We start from the raw sequence: 22,637 nt of genomic DNA on the forward strand, positions 1-22,637 counted from the left end.
GCGTGCAATTCTGGTCTACCTATTGGAAAGATGTTGTGAAACTTGAAAGGATTCAGAGGAGATTTACAAGGATGTTGCCAGGGTTGGAGGATCTGAGCTACAGGGAGAGGCTGAACAGGCTGGGGCTGTTTTCCCTGGACCGTCGGAGGCTGAGGGGCAACCTTAGAGGTTTACAAAATTATGAGGGGCATGGATAGGATAAATAGGCGATGTCTTTTGCCTGGGGTCGGGGAGTCCAGAACTAGAGGGCATAGGTTTAGGGTGAGAGGGGAAAGATATAAAAGAGACCTAAGGGGCAACTTTTTCACGCAGAGGGTGGTACGTGCCTGGAATGAGTTGCCAGAGGATGTGGTGGAGGCTGGTACAATTGCAACATTTAAGAGGCATTTGGATGGGTATATGAATGGGAAGGGTTTGGAGGGCTATGGGGCGGGTGCTGGCAGGTGGGACTAGATTGGGTTGGGATATCTGGTCGGCATGGATGGGTTAGACCGAAGTGTCTGTTTCCATGCTGTACATCTCTGATTCTATGACTCTACAACTGTTCCACAATGCTGAAGGAAGGTCAACAACATTTGTGCCGTGCACGGCCAAGAGCTCTGATTTTCTTTCTGCTGATTTACATTCACAGGGACACCACTCGTTTCCACTGTGCACACATCTCCATAAGATTCATGGACTATTTCTCTAACTTTTTAAATGCATTATTGCTCAGCGTCAATGGCATGAAAGTGAGAAAGGGATCTTGGCCTCACTCCAGATTCCTCCTTTCTCACAGGGTTACAGGATGGAACCAGGAGGCCCCCACAATAAGGAGCAACCATACACAGAACCCCCAAAACTTTGAGATATTTTAGAGGTGCCTGGCCCTCCATCTCCCCTCTTTTATCTGTGACATAAAACATGTGGAAGTTCAAACTGAAGAGTATGAGCCTCTACTTGAGCAGGATACAGTTAGCAGGCTTATGCCCTCTAGGCCTAAATGCCCTCCGGAATGGCTAGCTAAGGCTTCTAGGCCAATGGGACCAACCACCGATCAGGCTTCCTCCATCCTAGTTCTGGAAATCAAGATTGTACTTAGTTGTAATGGGAGAGAGAGGAAAAAGTAAAATACTGAGGGCATGTCGGTAGCACATTCACTTGCGCTCTTAAAATTGTCTCCAGTGGTATTTAGACAACCCACAGGTGAAAGAACTTGTAATGGCCAAGAATTGCTCATCTCTTTCAAGCACCTGACTCCTTAACTGCAGATGTTACCAGACCTCCGGAATGCTTGAACTGAAGGTTCAGGACTCCAGCGACAGATGATCTGCTTTGACATCCAGAGCAAACAAATGTTGGTCTGATGACATATGTTTTTGAAATAAATGTTCAGCCCTCACAACCATCACAATGAAGCTTCATGTTATGCTCCATCATAGAATGGGATGAAAGTATTCCAAGGTCATTGTCATAAGGAGCACTCAGGTATGTAATCTTGTTCCATTGTACTTCATTAAGTTAAAACTAAAGTTTTAATGCTAGTTTGGGAGTAGAATTCTACCAGTAAGCCATCATTGAACACATCTCCAAACTGGCCCCCTAAAAGAAAACACTTGTAAATCACTTCCTTCTAAATCTTGTCCTTGTGCATTTAGATTTAAGTTTGAGTGTGTGGCAACTGCGAAGTGTTGTCTTCCAGTGCTAGCTATAGAATGTATTTGGGAAACAGGAGGTATAGATTCAACTTTGAAGTATCTTTGCCAGATTACAGTTGCTTTTCTGACATTACAATGTGCATATAAATTTCCTCCATGTGATGCTCCTGAGTTCCTGGACTTCAAAAAGGCATTTATGGACGTCCAGAGTTGTTCATATGGTTCCACACAACCTATGGGGAAAGTTATAACTCATGGAATAAAAGGGATAGTAGCAATTTGGATACAAATGTTGGCTGAGGGACAGAAAACTGAAATTTAATGTTTAGTTGATATTTTTGGGCTGGAAGAGAATTTGTAGTGGAATTTCCTTGGTTTTGGTATGAGGATACTTTTTTCCTGATTTTATGCAAAATCTAGATCTTGGTGTGTTGCGGGCAATCTCAAAATCTGCAGATAACAAAACCTGGGAGAATTGTAAACTGAGAGGAGGATCATGTAGAATTTCAAGAGGACATTGATAAGCTGTTGGTGGATAAGTGACAGATGAAGTTCAATGTGGACAACTAATAACTTTTGTTTGAAGAACATGGAGAAACAGTACAAAACAAAATAAACTATTGTAAAATATCATCTGCAAGAGCAGAGAGACAGTGAATGAAGATGGAAGGACAGCAGAGAAAGTTGTTAATAAAGCATATTGTGTAATATGTTCCAAAGAGGAGATTTAATAGAAGTTTTCAAAATCATGGAATCTGGACATAATCATACAGTCAGAGATGTGTTGCACAGAAACAGACCCTTCAGTCCAACTTGTCCATGCTGACCAGTTATCCTGAATTAATCTGGTCCCATTTGCCAGCACTTGGCCAATATCCCCCTCAACTCTTCCTATTCAGAAACCCATCCAGATGCCTTTTTAAATGCTGCAATTGTACTAGCCTCCACCACTTCCTCTGGCAGCTCATTCCATACACGCACCACCTTTAAGGTGTAAAGGTTACGCATAGGTCCCTTTTAAATCTTTCCCCTCACCCTGGACTATGCTGTCTAGTTCTGAACCCTTTCAAGTTTTGAAAACCCCCTTCCGATAGGAAGGTGACCAGAAAAACTGTTCCCGCTTGTTAATGGATCGAGAGCCTCAGGTTCCTGTGCTGTACTATTCTGTATCTATAACCAGAGGGTATAGTACAAGTCTCTTGCAAAAACAAAATGAGGTGAGACAAAAGTTTTTACACAGTAGATGGTTAGGGTACAGAATGCACTACCTGGAAGTGTGGTGGAAACATGTCCCATTCAGGAGAATATTAGATGACTATCTTAAACTGCAGAGTTACAGGGAAATGGCAGAAGATTGGCACTAAATTAATATGCTTGGAGAGCTGATGCAAATATGGTAGACCAAATGGCCGCCTCCTGCATTGTTACAATTCTGAGATTGTTTGAGGCCAAGATTTGGAATGTACTTTCCAGACTATGAATATTTAGCCAGTGATGTGAAAATTGAACCCAGATGGGTGGCATTACTGAGTTGTCAGAGGCATGATTACTGCAATTACCCCAACGAGGTTTCCAATTCCAATAGTTTTCCTCTATCTCCAAAGAGAAAAGCAGCAACTCTCTTTGCCATGTTGTCCACGGTGAGAGTCATTCTGACATGGCAAGGTTCCAATTTCATGTCCATGTGAGTAAGTTTCGGGCTCTACCTGAGACTTGATGATTTCTCCCTCTGATCCACCCCTCAACCCCATTATGGTGTTGCTGCACTAAAAAGCAATGTAAGATGTAGAGCTGCCTATAACTGTACTAAAGATTCTGTTTGGTAGAAAGTAATATGACTTAGGCAGAGGCTTGCGACCTATAAGCCAGTGTTGAAATTAATGTGTTTGTAGTAAAGGATGCAACGTGCAGTAGACATAGGGTTGGCAGTTTCCAAGTAAGCACAAGGTAAGTGACTACTGAGAAGCAAGCTAGAAGCAAAATGCATAGGTGTCCCAGTTTGTAAAGTGACCTGGCAGAAGTATGCAAATCATGGTGTTTCTGAGCCTTAGAATCAAGTATTGAAGGGCTCAAGTGGTGTTTGAGTTGGTCTCAGAGCAGGTCTCCGAGCATGTGTGATGAAATGGACAGACTAGTGGTTTTCCTCTGTCAGCTTGCAAAGGCAAAAAAGGCCAAGGAGGGTCCAATCTTGGCATACAGCGGGGATCATCACTGAAGACACAGTACATTGATGGTTGGGTCAAGCAAGTAGTGAACTGCAGCTTCCAGGTACCCAGTCTCTTCTCCATGTCAGGAATTAGCACCATCTGGTTTTGTGAGGAAGAAGAGCAGAATTGAAAATTGCATTCAAGTGAAGTGAGTTTATAGTGTTGTTTCACTAAGGTAGCGCACATTAGAAATTAAGCCAAACTGTTCCTACTATATAGAATTTCTCAATTTATCTGTCTTTTAGATACAGGTTGACAGGACAGACCAGGCTTCTGTGCTTAAAATAATTATTATCTATTTTAAATACGGTCGATAACTGCAATTCTGAATCATTGGCATATGACTCTTATAAATACTCTGAACCTTTTGTAAACTCCCTTTTATGCATGTACAAAGTCAGAGTTGGGAAAAGAAAATGGGGTTATGGGTGGAGGAGAAGATTGGGAAGGATGATCAGAGCGCTGTTTTTTGTATTTCTTTGTCCAGATGCTTTCATTTCTTTGCAGGAAGCACAAGGTAACTGGTTCATACTTATGAAGTTATCCAACTTGTTAATTAATACTCACAGCTTTGTGCAACTGCTTAAGGAAAAATGAACTAGTGTTCTTCTTCAGGCTTAGTTTTTACTGTAGGAAACAGTTCCTGACCTCGCAGAGATCTGGTATCACATTCACAGCCTCCAGTTGTTCAGCTGCCTAGGATCTAAACATACAGTTGCTGGCAGGCAGAAGGCTTTTGTCATCAATAACTGACCACTAGTCCGGAGACCAGTCAGCTATATGTTGCCATGTGAATATGCATTTGAACACAGCCCTTGACTGCAGCTCATCTGTAAATCATCTTCCCCTACTTGAACCAGCAATTGGGTAAATAATACTTGCAACAGGTATTAGTTTAGTTGCTTTTGAAAAGGCCAGCAATGAATCAACAATCCTTTGATTTTTATTTAAAGCCAGTACTTTTGCCATTTCATTCCAAAATTAATAATAGAGAAGGCATAATATTTATATTAGCTATTAATGAGATGCAAATGCATGAAAGTAAGGTAGATGCTGTTCAATAACGAGATTCTAAAGTTGCAGTTTAAGGCACAAATGAGAAATTTCAATTCATCTTTTGATTCTGATCCTTTTCATTATTTTGTTGTTATCCCAATTTTTTTGTCATTGCTCATAACACATTAGGGATGCAAGGTTGTTAATCAAGTTTGTACTACATATTGCCATGCCCTTTTTTGCCATTGTGTTTGCGTTTCCAAGTTCAATACTGTGTTATGTGTATATATCAATCCTTTCAATGTTATTAAAATTAACAACATTTTTTGCTGTGAAAAGTCATTATTTAATGACTGAATTTAATTTTGTATAATTGAACTGAATGGCTTGATGTGAAGTAGTTTTAGTTGCACTTGTTATACATTAATACATCGCATCTGCAATTACAGCAGGGCCGCAAGAGTTTTCTAGTATTGTGTTACTGGAAGATCCTCACCAGTCAAAAGTACATTGAAAATTTGGCCAAGCCCTGTTTTCAATTTTCCAGACTAGTCAAAATTGAACCTTCGCCTCAGGCGACTGACTGTGTGGAGTTTGCACATTCTCCCTGTGTCTGTGTGGGTTTCCTCCGGGTGCTCCGGTTTCCTCCCACAGTCCAAAAATGTGCAGGTCAGGTGAATTGGCCATGCTAAATTGTCCGTAGTGTTAGGTGCAGGGGCAAATGTAGGGGAATGGGTCTGGGTGGGTTACGCTTTGGTGGGTCGGTGTGGACTTGTTGGGCCGAAGGGCCTGTTTCCACACTAAGTAATCTAATCTAATCTAAATTTTGGGGTTTGTGGATTGTGAATTTGCTGTGCTTAACTGAACACCTATTGGGAATTCTTATCAGGACATTCTTACATTCTCAAAATATTTAGAGATATTTGGAAGGAGTACTTGTGTGAAAACTAAAACTCCTCTAGAGATATCTTGAAAGTTTAGCTAAATGTTAAAGACTGCACAAAAAATGTATGTTTGCTTTGACTTTTTGATTACCTTATTTGCTATGTTAACTCTTTTGACTCTGTCTATCTGTGCTATGAAGAAATTAAACTTGTCTGGTAGCATAAAGGTTTTTAAAAAAGGTGTGCACATTGGAATGTTTGAGGCAAGTAAGATTTGCACTTTGGTGTTAATGGTTGAAGAGTATTTTTTTTGCTGCTGTAGGTTTAGAAAATTTATCAAGATTGGTGATCACTTGAGGTCCATTCATGAGGTAGAAAATTACAAAACCTCACCACAGTGCATCGACTTATTAGGGCCATATTTCATTTTGTGCCTTCACAAAGTTTAGGTCAGTGTGCTGATACAATGAAATCAGCAACGCATATCTGCCATTAATCATGACTTCTGAGTGAGCCAGTAAAATCTTGTATGGCTTTATAGTAACAGGCATCATTATGGAGACCACATGTGAAATAATCCTCCAAGAACAGATTGAGTTTTATGCAAGAAAAATGCCTTCCAGTGAATTGGACAATAATCTGACCTGAGCTGCAAAAGGCAAACATGGTACAGAACAGGGGTTAGAGTTTGATAATAGGCAGCTTTTTATATAGGTGGAGAATGTATTTTCAATTTATTTGATTACTTAATAATTACAAGTACACACCACTGTACAAAGAAAATAAAGGCTTGTCATACAAAATAACACACTCTGTTCTCAATCAGACAACATTCAAGAGCACTTGCAGTGCAATTGGAATTCAATTCTCAAAATTAGCAGTACGGATTCTAGAATCAAATGTAATGAGAATAGAAGAATAAGATCCTAGGGAGTGTTGCTGAACAAAGAGACCTTGGAATGCAGGTTCATAGCTCCTTGAAAGTGGATTTCCAGGTAGATAAGCTAGTGAAGAAGGCATTTGGTATGCTTTCCTTTATTGGTTAGAGTATTGAGTACAGGGGTTGGGAGGTCATGTTGCGGCTGTACAGGACATTGGTTAGGTCACTGTTGGAATATTGCGTGCAATTCTGGTCTCCTTCCTATTGGAAAGATGTTGTGAAACTTGAAAGGATTCAGAAAAGATTTACAAGGATGTTGCCAGGGTTGGAGGATCTGAGCTACAGGGAGAGGCTGAACAGGCTGGGGCTGTTTTCCCTGGAGCATCGGAGGCTGAGGGGTGACCTTATAGAAGTTTACAAAATTGAGGGGCATGGATAGGATAAATAGACAAAGTCTTTTCCCTGGGGTTGGGGAGTCCAGAATTAGAGTGCATAGGTTTAGAGTGAGAGGTGAAAGATATAAAAGAGACCTAAGGGGCAACTTTTACACGCAGAGGGTGGTACGTGTATGGATATGGGGCGGGTGCTGGCAGGTGGGACTAGATTGGGTTGGGATATCTGGTCAGCATGGACGAGTTGGACCGAAGAGTCTGTTTCCATGCTGTACATCTCTATGACTCTATGAAACAATACTCAATAGTATTTAAATTGCTGTTCTGGTTGAAAGGAATAGTTATGTACATAAAAGCTTATACAGCATGAATGTAACCTAGAAATTCTGTTGCCTGATAATAGATCTGATAGCATGCAAAAATTCAAAGCTTTGAATGCATTATTAAGTCCAGAATATTCTAAGACCATAAGATATAGGAATAGAATTAGGCCATTTGGCCCATTTAATCTGCTCCACCATTTGATCGTGGTTGATGTTTTTCAACTCCCATTTCCTGCCTCTTTCCGTAACCTTTCAAGCCCTTCCTAATCAAGAACCTATCTATCTTTGTCTTGAATACACTCAATGACTTGACCTCCACACCCTTCTGGGGCAGAGTTCTACAAATTCACCTTCAGGTTGAAGAAATTCCTTCTCATCTAATTAACATTTTGTGAGGAACAATAAAAAAAGTAATGTTTTCCCTTGTGACGCCAATTTAAAGGCAATAATGAAAGCATAATTTGTTAATATGCCAGAATTCTATGTTTATTGTATGCCTAAAAAAACTTCTGCTGTTCAAAACCTCTGACTGAAATACAAGCATTTTCTGATTTGTGCCGTTGAAAATATTTAAGCTAAAAGCACTGGCTTTTCCGTTTGGAAGTAAAAGAAAAACTAAATACACGTTATGTCATAACAGTATTTCCAGTCTTGGAACTCAACACCAAGTTTCAATATGTGGTTGACCTATTTGTATATAATGGACGATTTCTAGATCCTTTTTATAAGATGTTGAGAGCGACAGCAATGCTCTTTGATGTCATCGACACAAGCTATTTCCTGTTTGAATGATTTTTTTTTAGCTGCAGGTTGAAAAGGTCTCTAGTACCAAGGACTGCATATATTAGTACAAAGCCAGCCTATTTAATATCTTTGAGAGGCTTGTCTTTACAGAACACTTCTCATGCCCCCTGCCTCCGTCACACTTCTATGCAGTGCCTATCAGACCCTGACTATTTGCTAATTGAAACAGTTTTTCTCACATCGTCCTTGCTTCTTTTGTGCATCACTTTAGATCTATGCCTTTTCGTTCTTGTTTCTTTGAGGAGGAGGAACAGCTTCTCACAATCTGGTCATGTGGAATCTTTAGTGCCCACCTAAATGATTGGAACAGCCAGGTGAGAAAACGCAAATGGCATTTTGTCATAATTTAGACTGACATTTCAATGAAATAATGTGCTCCCGTCCTGGCATGGGGATTGATTCCACAGTTGTCTGACTCATAAGAAAGTGTGAGATGTGTGAAAGCATTGAGCTATGCCTCATGTGAATGAAGTGTGAAAGTACATACAGCTGGAAATGCAACAAACCAGATGTGGTTCTTTGCAAATAAACCGTTACTGGATTGTTTATACAGAAGCAAGTATTTAAAATGACAATCTACTGCATGCTAAGATTTAGTCTTCAGTAAATTTAAAGGTAGATTGCCACTAAAGCAAAACAAAAGTCTACCGAATTAGAACCTTTCAAGGAAAGTAAGGTTTGACCTCTATTTATTCAACATTGTGGAACAAAAGTCATTGAAGACCTTCAATGATCTTTGTCTGTTTCGACAAATGTTTTACTGTTGGTGTAATCTGATACATGCTTGGGTCCAGTGTCAGCATCTTGTCCTAACAGCAAATGGAGTTCCTTACTTTATGATACAGTAATATTGTCCAGAATGCCTGATCAATTGCAGAAAACTGTTTAAAAAAGCAGTTGTCATTGTCTTTGAAGATTGTTTTTGCATGTACTGCAAGTTAATGCTACTTAAAGAAAATAATAGATTGAGACGTGTTTGAAAGTAAAGTGACCTATTTCTAGAGTCTGAACCATGCGGAAAGATTTATTGAATATTTAGAAGTCATTTAGGTTTGGCAGTTCAATTCATTTAGGACTCAGTTGAGATTATACTGTTTAGTAACATGACTGAAAGACTTTACAAGGAATAACTGAAATCTTACAAGTAACAGTATAATCTAGTTGAATTCACTATTTAAAAAAAAACACATGGTGACATTCTGTTATAAAATTATTGAGTGCCTTGTTTCAAGGTTAGTAAATTTTTCAAGCCAGTTTTGAAATTTGGTGATTTGGTGAGAGAACAGTGCGTGGGAAATAATGTCTCCATGAACTTGATTGAGTTTTTTGAAGCAGTAACAAAGAGGATTGATGAGGACAGAGTGGTAGACGTGATCTATATGGACTTCAATAAGGTGTTCGACAAGGTTCCCCATGTGAGATTGGTTAGTGAGGTTAGATCTCATTGAATACAGGGAGAACTAGCCATTTTGATGCAGAACCAGCTGGAAAGTAGAAGACAGAGGGTGGTGGTGGAGGGTTGTTTTTCAGACTGAAGGCCTGTGACCAGTGGAGTGCCACAAGGATTGGTGCTGGGTCTGCTACTTTTCGTCATTTATATAAATAATTTGGATGTGAACGTAGGAGGTATAGTTAGTAATTTTGCAGATAACACCAAAATTGGAGGTGTAGTGGACAGTGAAGAAGGTTACCTCAAACAGGCCAATGGGCTGAGGCGTGGCAGATGGAGTTTACTTTAGATAAATGTGAGGTGCTGAATTTTGGAAAGGCAAATCAGGGCAAGACTTATACACTTAATGGTAAGGTCCTAGGGAGTGTTACTAAACAAAGAGACTTTGGAGTGCAGATTCATAGCTCCATGAAAGTGGAGTCGCAGGTAGATAGGTCATAGCTCCATGAAAGTGGAGTCGCAGGTAGATAGGACAGTGAAGAAGGCGTTTGGTATATTTTCCTTTTGTTGGTTAAGTATTGAGTATAGGAGTTGGGATGTCGTGTTGCGGCTGTACAGGACATTGATTAGGCCACTTTTGGAATATTGAGTACAGTTCTGGTCTCCTTCCTATAGGAAAGATGTTGTGAAACTTGAAAGGGTTCAGAAAAGATTTACAAGAATGTTGCCAGGGTTGGTGGATTTGAACTATGGGGAAAGGCTGAATAGGCTGGGGCTGTTTTCTCTGGAGCATCGGAGGCTGAGGGGTGACCTTATAGAGGTTTAGGAAATCATGAAGGGCATGGATAGGACAAGCAGAGAGTTTTTTCCCTGGGGTAGGGAAGTCCAGAAGTGGAGGGCATAAGTTTAGGGTGAGAGGGAAAAGATGTAAAAGGGACTGAAGGGGCACCAGTTTTCATACAGTGGGTGGTGCTTATCAGGATTGAGCTGCCAGTGGAAGTGGTGGAATCTGGTGCAATTGCAGCATTTAAAAGTCATCTGAATGGGTATATGAATAGGAAGGGTTTAAGAGGGATATGGGCCAAGTGCTGGCAGGTGGATCTAGATGAGGTTAGGATATCTTGCTGGCATGGCCAAGTTGGACCAATAGGTCTGTTTCTGTGCTGTACATCTCCATGACTCGACAACATTCTCATGTCCTCTTTTCTGCATTGCAGTATTCGGAGTGCATGCAAATCACAGCATTTTTGTGCTACCACTTTATTAATGTGGCAATTCAGAGTCCTAATTCAGAATCCTCCATTCAAATCAACTAATAATTTACATTGTATGACTGCATTCTTTGTTTTATTTTATGTTAGTTAATTTATGTTATTGGATATTTTCTGGTGGGCAAAATAACATTGAATTATGAGAAGGTGACTAAATGTCTGCATTCTGTTTGCTGTTCTGCAGTGAACTGAGTGAAGCAGGGTTGAGTGAATATTCCAAAATCACTGCTGGCCTTTATTCTCACTTGCATCAAATCATGCCAGCTGTGCTCCGTTGGTATCACTCAACTCTGGGCAGGAGGTTATGGGTTCAAGCCCCATGTAAAAGATTTGAGCTCTTAATGAAGGCTGATATTAGAGTAAAACTGAGGATGTGCGGCACGTTTTAGAGAATGCTCTCTAGGATGCAATGTATAGCCGAGGCTCTGGCTACGCTGCACCCCCCTGCCGCATGTAAAAAAAATCCCTCGACACCATTTTGAAGTAGGACAGGTCAATTATCCTAAGACTTTTGACCAATATTTATCCCTTTAGTCAACATCACAAGAACTGATTCTTTGGTCACTGTTGCATCTTTGTTTGTGCAAACTTGCACATTAATTGACTGATATCTTACAGCAATGACTAAGTTTGAAAAATACGTAATTAGCTGTTTAGCACTTTGAGATGCCATATGATTGTGAACAATGCTGTATAAATGAGACCATTATACTGAAAATGTATATCTCTCCTATTTTCTTCCAATTTGTAACATCATTAACTTAACTTTAATATAGAGGCCTACCAGAAGAGTCTGAAAACAACTTTGGCGTTTATAAGCTTAATGATGGTGAACCCATTCCTAGAATCTTCTTTTCTATGATGTTCCATCCTTGTGTGACTAAAGAAAATGCTTCTCAGTCTGTTACAGGTGGTTCTCCTATAATTCTGGAGTTGCGTTCCAGCAAAACCTTGCTTAACAGAAAAATCACTTAATATAAATAATAGGGCCTCTGGGAAAAGTGGGATTGGGGCAGTTTGGCAAAAAATATCACTAACAATCGCTCAAAAATCACACAAAAGTGTAACACAAAGTAGAGCACAGTCTGAATGAAGGTTTGCATCATATTTATTAATGAAACAAAAGTAAATTTAACACAGTACATTTAAAAAGTGTAAGAAAACTGCTTTCTGAAAGAAGTGAAACTATCACTGTATTCTAACAGATGAAAGGCTTAACAGACAATCACTTCAATGTATAATTTCAGTTACATCACGCTGCAAATTTTTGCTATAAATTCTGTGTTACGATCGAGCCCTCCACAATCACCTGATGAAGGAGCGGCGCTCCGAAAGCTAGTGTGCTTCCAATTAAACCTGTTGGACTATAACCTGGTGTTGTGTGATTTTTAGCTTTCTGTACAGTACTTCTCTCAGAAAGCAGCTGACATTCGCGCATGCACAGAAGGGCATGAAAAGCAGCACATACATCGCGCATGTGCAGAACTACACTGACATCGGCGCACGTCCAACCAGTGTGAACGTCGATGCATACATAGAACAGAGTACACGGACTGATCCCTGCTGGAATTGCATTATTGCCAACAAAGATAAGCATTCTCAAAAATACCATTCCCCAATTCTTCAACAACATTATGGACACATTGTGCTGCTGAAACGCACGTTATACCAGAACTACCTGTTCTTTACAACAGCTTTTTAATAAACGTTACTGAGCGAAGGAAGTATACAGTGCCCATTTATGGTTTGATTTTATCATCATTTATTAGTCAGCTGCGTATTTGCATCTGTTGGAACTGTCATCATGTTTGATCTCTTTCCACACTAAAAATACTACACCCACCTTCGATGTTTCCTTTTGATCAGTTTGGAGTAACAGGTACTCAACTGCAGATAATATACAGGCTGACAAGTGGCAGATAACATTTGTACCATATAAGTGACAACAAGTACTGATTATATTTTTAAAATTCTTTCATGGGATGAGGGTGTCACTGACCAGGCCAGCAGTTATTACCCAGAGGGCAGTTAAGAGTCAACTACATTGCTGAGTCTGGAGTCACATGTAGGAAGACCAGATAAAGATGGCAGTTTCCTTCTCTAACGACATTAGTGAACCAGATTTTTTTTCTGACAATTGACAAAGGATCTATGGTCATCATTAGACTCTTAATTCCAGACTTATTTTGTTTTAATTGAATTCATATTTCCCCATCTGCCGTGGTGGGATTCAAGCAGGGTCCCCAGAACATTACCTGGGACTCTAGATTAACAGTGCAGTGATACTGCCATGAGGCCACCACCTACACTATATTGAAGAAAAAAAGTCTAAGGCGTAAGATTTTCTATGTAGCGATTTTATTGTCAAAAATTACACTACTGTTGTCACAATGACTAATGAAAAGAATTGTTAAGAACATAAGAAAAAACATTAAGGATACCGTACTATATCACGCAATATGACTCTAGTATAGTTTGGGACAGTGTGCTGCACTATTGGTCAATATGCGTTTAAAGTTCTGTACTATTCTTCAAATTTTAAGTTCATTAAGATTGACTATTTGATAACAAAATTGAAATAATTTCCTATAAAATTAGCCCCTATTCTTCAAATGAGGCACATTTTACATGAAAAATATGAAATGCTGTAGTAACATTTGATGATTTTGCTGGATTATGAATAGCAGAAGTCTGACTCAGGCATTTTTGGAAGGGATAGAATGAAACAAGGGCAAGGAGGAAGGATTTACAATTTTGATAGTACAGACAAGTTGACTCTCAAGATCTTGACAATATAATTTGAGAGATTTTAAATGCATGCTGTACATCTTAAAGCCTACTGTGTCTGTAATCGTAGTCCTGAATGCCTTCCTTTCTATAGTTTGTGGTGCACGATAAATTTAGTATAATGCTAAGAAAATGAACATTTTGAATTTTTCTGTAGTTTAAATAATTATTATCCCTGTTATGTCTGAAGGTATTAACTCCTTGCTGGGTTACAGATTCACGGACATTCTCTTTCTTCATCTTAAGTGCCCTTTGTTTGCCCTTACAATTTGTGTTGACAAACTGCTCACCACAGGGGACATATCAGCAAAAGGTTTCTCTCCACATACAACTACTTCTATAAAAGGTCACTGAATAACAATTGGGAGCAGGAGCTCCAGCAATTAATGTCATTGGCTGATTGCACTGCAGCATTACAGACAAATGAACATGACCATAGCCCTGACTGCACACTGCATGGTGGAACTGTTGAAGCAGTCCAAGGCTCACAGCCATGAGTATATGTGTACTTTTATCAAAGTTATCCAACAGAGGGGTTTCAATAGCCAGTGCAACTTTGTATTGTGCCAAATTTTACAATACTCACCAATGTCTTGAACCTATGTCACACCTTATGTTTGCTTTCAAATGCCTTGTAAATTTAATAATCCAATGTCTTGTAAATTTGAATAATCTAATAAATTAAAAATAAACTAATGAAAGAAGGTTTGCATCGCAATTTGCATTTCTGTCGTTCTCCTGGTATAGAAATCGTCATCTTGAAATGATGCACGGGAAGAGGGAACCTAAAAGAGGGAAGGAGGGAGAATAATAATTAGGAAAGAAAAGTGAAAATGTGCAATAGTTGAAGAAGGGTTTAAAGCTTTTGATATTGGAAAATATGTGCTGGAAATGCTGTTAGTAGGAGGCCCAGAGGATGAGAATGGTTGTAGCTGAAACAGCTATTATTGAAAAATAGGTACAGAATGACATGAAGAGCAGCTTCTGTACAAGGACAAAATTGCTGGAAAAGTTTGCAATTACACAATGGATTCAACTTTGAGGGAAATGGTTGTGTAATTAATCTGACGCTTTCCTGAAACTTAGGAATATCGGAGTAGGAATGGGCCATTCAGCCCCTCCAGCCTCTCCAATATTTTAGGTCATGGCTGATCACCTACCTCACTTTCTATTTTTGTGCTATCTTGTATCCCTTTAGGTTATCAGTACATGGAAAAATGTTGATTTCTGTCTTGAACATAATGAATAATGGAGCTTCCATGGTCTTCAGGGGTAGAGAATTCCAAAAAGAGTGTAGTTAGATGAGTTGGCCATTGAGTGATACTTCTCCCTTTCCTTTTCGCCCAGCACTTAATTGCTGAGGTGGAAGGTCCACTGATGACAATAGTTGCCAACAATCCAGACCTATAATTGGTCAATTAGCAACCATTTGATTATCTCAACACCTCACAAGCCCAGTTATATGTCTTATTTCAGGTGAGGAAAATGGCTAGTTTCTCAACTGGGGAACGAGAGTAAACCTCCTGCGTTGGTTGGGGAGGGAGAGAATGTCCTCAATTTATCCCATTCTGGAGCTAATCAAGAACAGTGAATGGGGGATGCGAAGGTGGCAGCTGAATGCTATTTCCCTTGCATATGACTACCACCCATCTTCCCCCATTCTCCTGTCCCCACAATTTGTACTCTGCAAGACTTGAAAGAGAGAGACTACCTTCTTACTGTTAGATGCTCTGAGGTCCAGGCCTCGGCAACCTGAAAGCTGCCAGCCTCTTGTTGACCAGCAGCCTCTGTTGAGATGAGACTTCAACCTCAAGGCCTATGATTTAACAAGTGGTTTGCTGACCCAACCGTTAGCTGATTGGAATGTGATCTGACAGATCTTGTAGTTGGCGAGGGCAGAGTCACCACTGAACAAGCTTGCCCTGCGCTTGAGTGCTGAATAATTAAATCTTTGTCCAAATAGTGGAATTTTAAAAAGGGTCAGGGTCTTGATTGAAGGAAACACACAATTTTGCACCTCTGGCCTCCATGCTACTTCTGCACCGGAAGGTCAATTATAATGAATTGTCCTAGTCCTGCTCCAACTGCAACTTCCAGTCAATAGTGCAGGCAGCTCATGTTGATCTGGCCACATCCACACACAACTGCTCAACGAGGAAAATGATCACCCTGCACAAGTCATTTAGAGTTATGCAACCTTTGATTTTGAATTGTTTCCACAGAAAGGGCCAAGAGACAGGAGAATATTTAGTCTTGACCGAAAAGATAGTTGTCGTTAAGATTAGCTGGCATCAAGTTCATCTAAAACTTTGCAATTAGATTAACTTTAAAATAAAGTTTAGGACACTTAATTAGATGAGTGCTTTCTTTAAGTATTAAGAATTCAGGTGTTTGCAAATATAGTTTAACTTTATATAAAATTTTAACAGTTTTCTACTGTTGAATGAGCCGCATCGCTGATAGGTCTTTCAAGTCTTGCTTCATTCGTAAAGGACTGAAGCACCACAAGATTTGAGGTGAGCAGCTTTCTCCTATCTGCAGGTAAAACAAGTATGCTTGGCTACTAGCAGGATACATCTACAAAAATAGAGAGCTACATCTGAAAGTTAAGTATAAATGAACAGGAAATTTGTTTTTGGGAGACAGCTTTGTAAAAATATGACATTGCTGCCATCTTAACATCTGATAAACTACGTTCTCATTTTTGACGTATTTTAAGGTAAAGTTCTGAAATATGTCATTTTGGTGACCAAAGTAATTTGCATCAGTGTTATTCTGCATATAGCAGCATTTAAACTATCTGTGGTAAGATTCCTAACTGATGTTAGAACCACAAGAGGCTTTAGTTTCTAGGTGTAATTTCTCCATTAATTTCTCTGTGTTTGTGGATTATTTACTCCATTTACCCTGACAGTTTTACTATTTTTGATGAAATTATAGCAAACTATCTATAATGGTTTATATGCACTCGTAATATTGTTCAAGCTGCAAATAAGTTGCTATGTAACAGAATTTCTTTTATTTACCTGGTCACTTAATAATTTGTCACATGAAGGCTATACTTTCAAAGATTTGGCATGCTGGACTTGGAAGGGTCTGACTTCAAAATGTTTGAAGCATATTGGAAGTTCCATTAAACTGTTTGTTTTTGTGGTTAAATAATGTTTCTGGAACAGTTTTATCACATCACTGAACGGAGACCAAGTTTGTTATGCTGGTGGGATGACTGACTAGCTGTGAAAAGTTAACATTATCCAGTTCCATCGTTAAGCATAATGCCAAAGATACATGCTTGGGGAGAGCAAAAGTTGTGTGTTTCCCAGTAGAGAGGGAGAGTAACAGGCAATGAATTGCATGAAAGCTCAGGAACTGAGCCAATTCAAAAATCTTCTATAAGAAGAACCTCTAATGAAACTTCTACATCATAAATGCAATAAGTAAGACAGCCTTTAAAAAGAGGTCTCAGAAAATAAACTTCCACTGTAGGTGATGGAAAGATGAGGACCATTTTAGGTGAAGTGAATAGTTTGAGCAGTATTACTGACTGTACTTTCAGTATTCAGTGTATTATGATGTCAGCTTATTTTACTAATGGATAAGTAAGAACCCAGACCAAAATCTGGCTGGTTAGGTTTATTTTTTCTCTAATTTAAAGGGACAGTCTTTCATTAAAACATAACCTCTCAGAGCTGCAGAATTAGGTTTAACAATAAAATAGAAGTCTAGTACACTCACCAAACCAAGCTATCTAAATATAAATATTTCCAAATGTATGGCTAAAAAAAAACTATCTATACTCTAACACCATCACTTTATACCTACTCAATACCAGACAAATTTCCCTCCCCCATTTAATCTGTAAGTTTTGATGTAACTGCTTTTCAGCTTTGGTTTTGTGAGCTGCAAAGCTCTTTTCCCTGGATATTCACACAACCGAGATCTTGGATTTTCTCTGTCCTTTGATAATCTGCAGAGTTAAAGCAAAAGATTCCTTAATTAATGAAAACACAAAAATAAACTAATGTCTTTCAGTATTTTCTCTTAAACTATTTTCTCTTAAACGTCTATTAGCATTGGAAGAGTTGACAACCTCTCTCCTCCCCCGGCACCCCCCCCCTCCCAAGTCATCAGCACCCTAGCACATATCATGGTTCAGGAAAGACTGACCTAGTTAAGTATTAGACTTCTTCCCCAAAATAGAATAACACCCATATGACATTAGTTTAAAATCCAAACTTGTGTGTGTGTGTGTATGATACACCTTCATTGTAAGTGTTGAGGTTTGTAATGGTTAGGTTGACAAAGTGGTAGAGGTACTCCTTGTCAGTCTCCAAATCAAGTGAGAATCTATTTTAAATGAATCACAAAAGCATTTAGGCTGAAGGATTCTATTTAAAAAAAGTACTAGACTGAAGAATTGAGCTGTTCCAATTTCTGAGAACTTTATCTTTGGCATTAATTGTACTGTTGGTCAATTGCACTCATTTTATGTTGCATTAATTTACCTTTTGGGAGTATAGTCAATGAAAGGAAATATTCAAGTTACCTCTGGTAGTAAATCATGTTTGAAACTCTTGGTCTAACATTTGACATTTGATGCTATTCTATGCAGCAAAAGGAATGTTTTACATTACATCTTACTGTTCAATATAAGTAGTAGTTGAACAGTAGAAAGTGTTCTATTGCATGTTGTGTACAGTATTTGAAAAATCACAAGAGGAAATGTTTGCAGATTTTATTTAAGAACATGTCCTTGTTATCAAAACAGCCTTGAAACAACACGACAAGTTTTGGATGGTCTAAGTGATTACCTGGGAGGATGCAGAGATGTAGTGTGGTTAAATCCATGTTGTTGAGACTTAACTCATATTTTGTACTGTGCATTGCTTTCAAAAGGCAATTCTGTTATGAGTGACGACCATCAGAATGGAGTCAATTGCATAAAACATTTGAAGAGGCAGAACAAGCATGACAGGCTGGATGGCCTCAGTTCTATTTATTTCATTCTATAGTTATTTTATTTGGTTTGTCATTATTTAAAATGCATTGCTACCTTTCTTGCTCAGGTGATAGCAATGAGCTTGCACTCAAGAAATAGAAATCATTGTCTCATCAAATTTAACAGTGTATGTCAGGGAGGAGAATTAGTTTCCAGGCATTAATTGCTTAGCCAGTGAAATTACAAAAGCATGATTTGGACAAGGAGACTTTTGCATTGCTCAAATGCACTTTCCAGTGAACTGAGGTTTTCCTTGCAAATATGTTCAAAGGTTCCGTCCTGTACAGTAGAACAGCATTTGGGAGGAAAAACTAAATTCAGGTAGAATAAAGATGAAGCTGTTTTGTTATTGCAGCAATACATTTGTACTGTGTTACTGCAGTTTGAAGTTAGTCTTGTGAAGACTGAACAAAATCAGACATATATTCTGCATACCAGATATGAGACAAGTTTGCATAAAATTCTCCTACTCCCGAATTATAGTTTGGCTAAAACATGTCACATATGTTGATTATTACCGTGTCTGATTATTCATGTACTTGAGGTATATGTTTACAAGCTGCATTGAGTTCATTTTTCTTCTATACTCCTGGCCTGCAAACCATTTTTCTTCTATCATTAAATACTGGCAGCTCTGCACCAAGTATTTTCAAAGGGTGAGCAAGGTGACCTTTCCCAGTAATCTGCCAGTACAGTTTTGCAACTGAACTTTGGGAGGTGTGAGATTGTAGTTAGTTTAACTTTTTTCCAGTTTTTGACATTGTTCTTGTTGTAAAATGCTTTCTCTGTGCTTGTTATTATTGACAATAGTACTACTGTTGAGTACTACTATTACTACTGAGACAGCAACTCATTATTTAATAGAATCGTAGAATTCCTGCAGTGTGGAAGCAGGCCATTTAGCCCAACAAGTCCATACTGGCCCTCCAAAGATAATCCCATCCAGACCCATTCCCCTACCCTATTACTCTACATTTCCCATGACTAATGCACCTAACCTACACATCCCCGAACACTATGGGCAATTTAGCTTGGCCAGTTCACCTAACCTGCACGCCTTTTAACTGTGGGAGGACTGGAGCACCTGAAGGAAACCCATGCAGACACTGGGAGAATGTACAAACTCCACACAGACAGTTGCCTGAGGCTGGAATCGAACCTGGGTTCCTGGCGCTGTGAGGCAGCAGTGCTAACCACTGAGCCATCGTTCCCCACCCCCCCACATTTGAAGAGAACCTCAAGGGATTTAGGAGGAGAAAAGACTATTTGGCTTATTGATGCATGAATATTTCCTGTTGATATTGGACTGTATTTTGAATCACCTCCAAGAAGACATTAAAGGTAAAAACATTCAGTAAACTACTCCAATGCCCATCAATGTACCCTTAATGCCACTGTGACTATACTTAATCTTTAGTACTGAGAATCAAAAGCTTATGTTTTCTACAGCTCTAAATGCTGCATCATATACAATGTGGTGCTTGTTCTCTCCTGAGGAACCAGGAAAGCCCAATATTTACATTTTCAAAGTACTTTTGGAATAAATAGTTACCGGAGGGATAGAGGAATATTTGATTAACGATGTTTCATATTGAGCCACGAGAATTTTTTTTAAAATTCCATCAAACTATAGCAGTGTAAAGATTTGAAAAGATTCCTTGTAAATTTAAAGTAATATGCAGTGGTAACAATCTCTGTCTTGCTCTCACTTATAGTCTTGTGACTAGCATTCCTAATATTTAAGTAGACAGGCATTATCCTGAAGCAGACCAAAAACAATGGAGTCATCAGTAAACATTTTTGAGCTGGGTATCCTATCAATAATAATGGGTTGAAAGCAAATAAATCTAGAATAGTTTTACCTTATCTTGATCTAAGCAATAATCAGGTGCTCCATAAACTTAACAAAGATTCTTCTAATCTAATTAAGATGCCAGTTTTCAAACTACAATCCACAGCCACCCAAATGAGTGCATGATTTTTTTTCTTCTGGAAAGTGTAATAATTTGAGGTTGTCATATTTGATACATAACAGTTTTGTTTCTGTATTTCAAGATATTGGTGGTCTTACCAATGCCAAGGCATGCAAGGCTATGGGTCAGATGCTGGAAAGTGGGATTAGAATAATTAAGTGGTTATTTTTGACTGGGACAGACTCAGTGGGTTAAAGGGCCACCTTCTAATACTTTAGATCTCCATGACTGCATGACCTGACTTTATACCAACAAGAGCATTTCAATAGCATATTTCTTTAAGTGGCAGACTATATTTTGGAAGCTAAAATGAATCATAATATGACATTTCAAGCATATCCTCTCAGAAATGTAAACACAATTGCGTTAAGGGTTAATATAATTTGATCATGTGCTTTTCCATTTGTTTTTAAGATTTCTTTCCTTGCAACTATCTTACATTTGTTAGGGTTGGCCCTTACCTCCTTTGGTATGTCAATCTACATGTGATGGAAGCTCTGACAGTGTGCTGATTCTGACCTGTCATTGCTCTTAACCCATTGCACAAGCCAATTCAAGACCATGCTTTACTGCTGCCATCTCTATTAATTAGTTAATTTTGAGTTTGTATAACTAATCACTAATTTCCCATCACCCCTCTTCACCACCTCTCCAATTTTGTACAGAGGGAAGGAGAGATATCTAATGTCGCGAAAACCCCTGCATAACGTGTTAATGGAATATGTAAAACACTCATACTCACTCATTGTGAAAGTAACCTCTGGGGAAACCTGACTCCCATAAATGTGTACAATCATGAGAGGCATGGATAGGGTAAATAGACAAGGTCTTTTCCCTGAGGTGGGGAAGTCCAGAACTAGAGGGCATAGGTTTAGGGTGAGACGGGAAAGATTTAAAAGAGACCTAAGAGGCAACTTTTTCATGCAGAGGATGGTGCATGTCTGGAATGAGCTGCCAGAGGAAGTGGTGGAGGCTTACACTTACAACATTTAAAAGACATCTGGATGGGTACATGAATAGGAAGGGTTTAGAGGGATATGGGCTAAGTGCTGGCAATGGGATTACATTAGGTTAGGATATCTGGTCGGCATGGACAAGTTGGACCAGAGGGTCTGTTTCCATGCTGTACATCTCCATGACTTCATGACCAGCTGTTAAATCTATATTTTATCAACTGTTGAACTCTTATCTGTTAATTAAAGATATTGTCCGTTTGTTGTGGTTCCAACTCCTTGAGTGTAGACTATTCTGCACAGCTATCAAAATACTTTTGTATTTTGTATTTGACCACAATTTGCATGTCTGCTTTTCATTTTTGGTATTGTAAAGTCCAGGCGTTAGCGCTTAATGTAGGTGCCTATTATATTTTCAACTTCATTTGCCACAAAATGCATTTTGTCGTCTTGTGAAAATCAAGAACACAGACTGATAAGATTATTTTTCGAAATCTCATGGCGTTGAACTACCATCAGGTCAGTGTTTTATTTTAATACTGAAATGCATGATGTAGGTGAGAGACGCTCCAAAATCTTAAGAGAAACTAATAGGAAATATCTCGATAGAAGTAGTAAGTGTATATTTTGGGATATTTCCCACTACTCTTTTCAGTAATCGTGTCAAAACAGGGAAATCATGCATTTGGAGAAGTTTAGTAGTACAGTAGAAATCTGTTGAAAAGTGAGCCAATTCTTTGTCAAGACATAAACTGCTTAACAGTGCTGCACTATGCCAGAGTATACAGAAATTAAATTCATTATAAAAACAAACACCGGAAGTACTCATCAGCACATGAAAAGATGCGGGGGCGGGGCAGGGGGGAAAAAGAGCTTAGTTCAGGTCTGTGGTGTCGACCTTCCATGAGAAGTGTAGATGAGCATCTTCTCTTGCGGAAGTAATAACATTGAATATGGAAGGAAATGGGGAAAAGAAACAAAAAATGGCCATTCAGTGTTATTTTTATGAAAGATTAGAATCCTGCAATGTGATTACCTCAAAATAACAAGTATGAATATAAGAGAAATGGGATGAAAAAGATGCATTGTTTAATTTGGATGTTGAAATACAAATGGAAGAAATTGACATGTAAGGGAGAAC

The 22,637-nt window shown here is 38.9% G+C and overlaps 1 protein-coding gene across 7 annotated transcripts in view; it reads left to right on the forward strand.

Moving 5' to 3' along the window:
- The window catches only part of LOC122541001 (CYFIP-related Rac1 interactor A), a 215,828-nt gene that overhangs the window by 91,529 nt on the left and 101,662 nt on the right, over window positions 1-22,637 (forward strand). For 2 of the 7 annotated variants that reach the window (XM_043677442.1, XM_043677451.1), the window contains exon 3: window positions 8,335-8,437. The exons of the other annotated variants lie outside the window; for them this stretch is intronic. The gene's annotated coding sequence lies outside the window, so the exon portion shown is untranslated. The remainder of the gene's footprint in view (window positions 1-8,334; window positions 8,438-22,637) is intronic. 7 annotated transcript variants of the gene reach the window in all.

The sequence above is a fragment of the Chiloscyllium plagiosum genome, chromosome 3 (genome assembly GCF_004010195.1).
Source record: "Chiloscyllium plagiosum isolate BGI_BamShark_2017 chromosome 3, ASM401019v2, whole genome shotgun sequence".
Lineage (NCBI taxonomy): Eukaryota > Metazoa > Chordata > Chondrichthyes > Orectolobiformes > Hemiscylliidae > Chiloscyllium > Chiloscyllium plagiosum.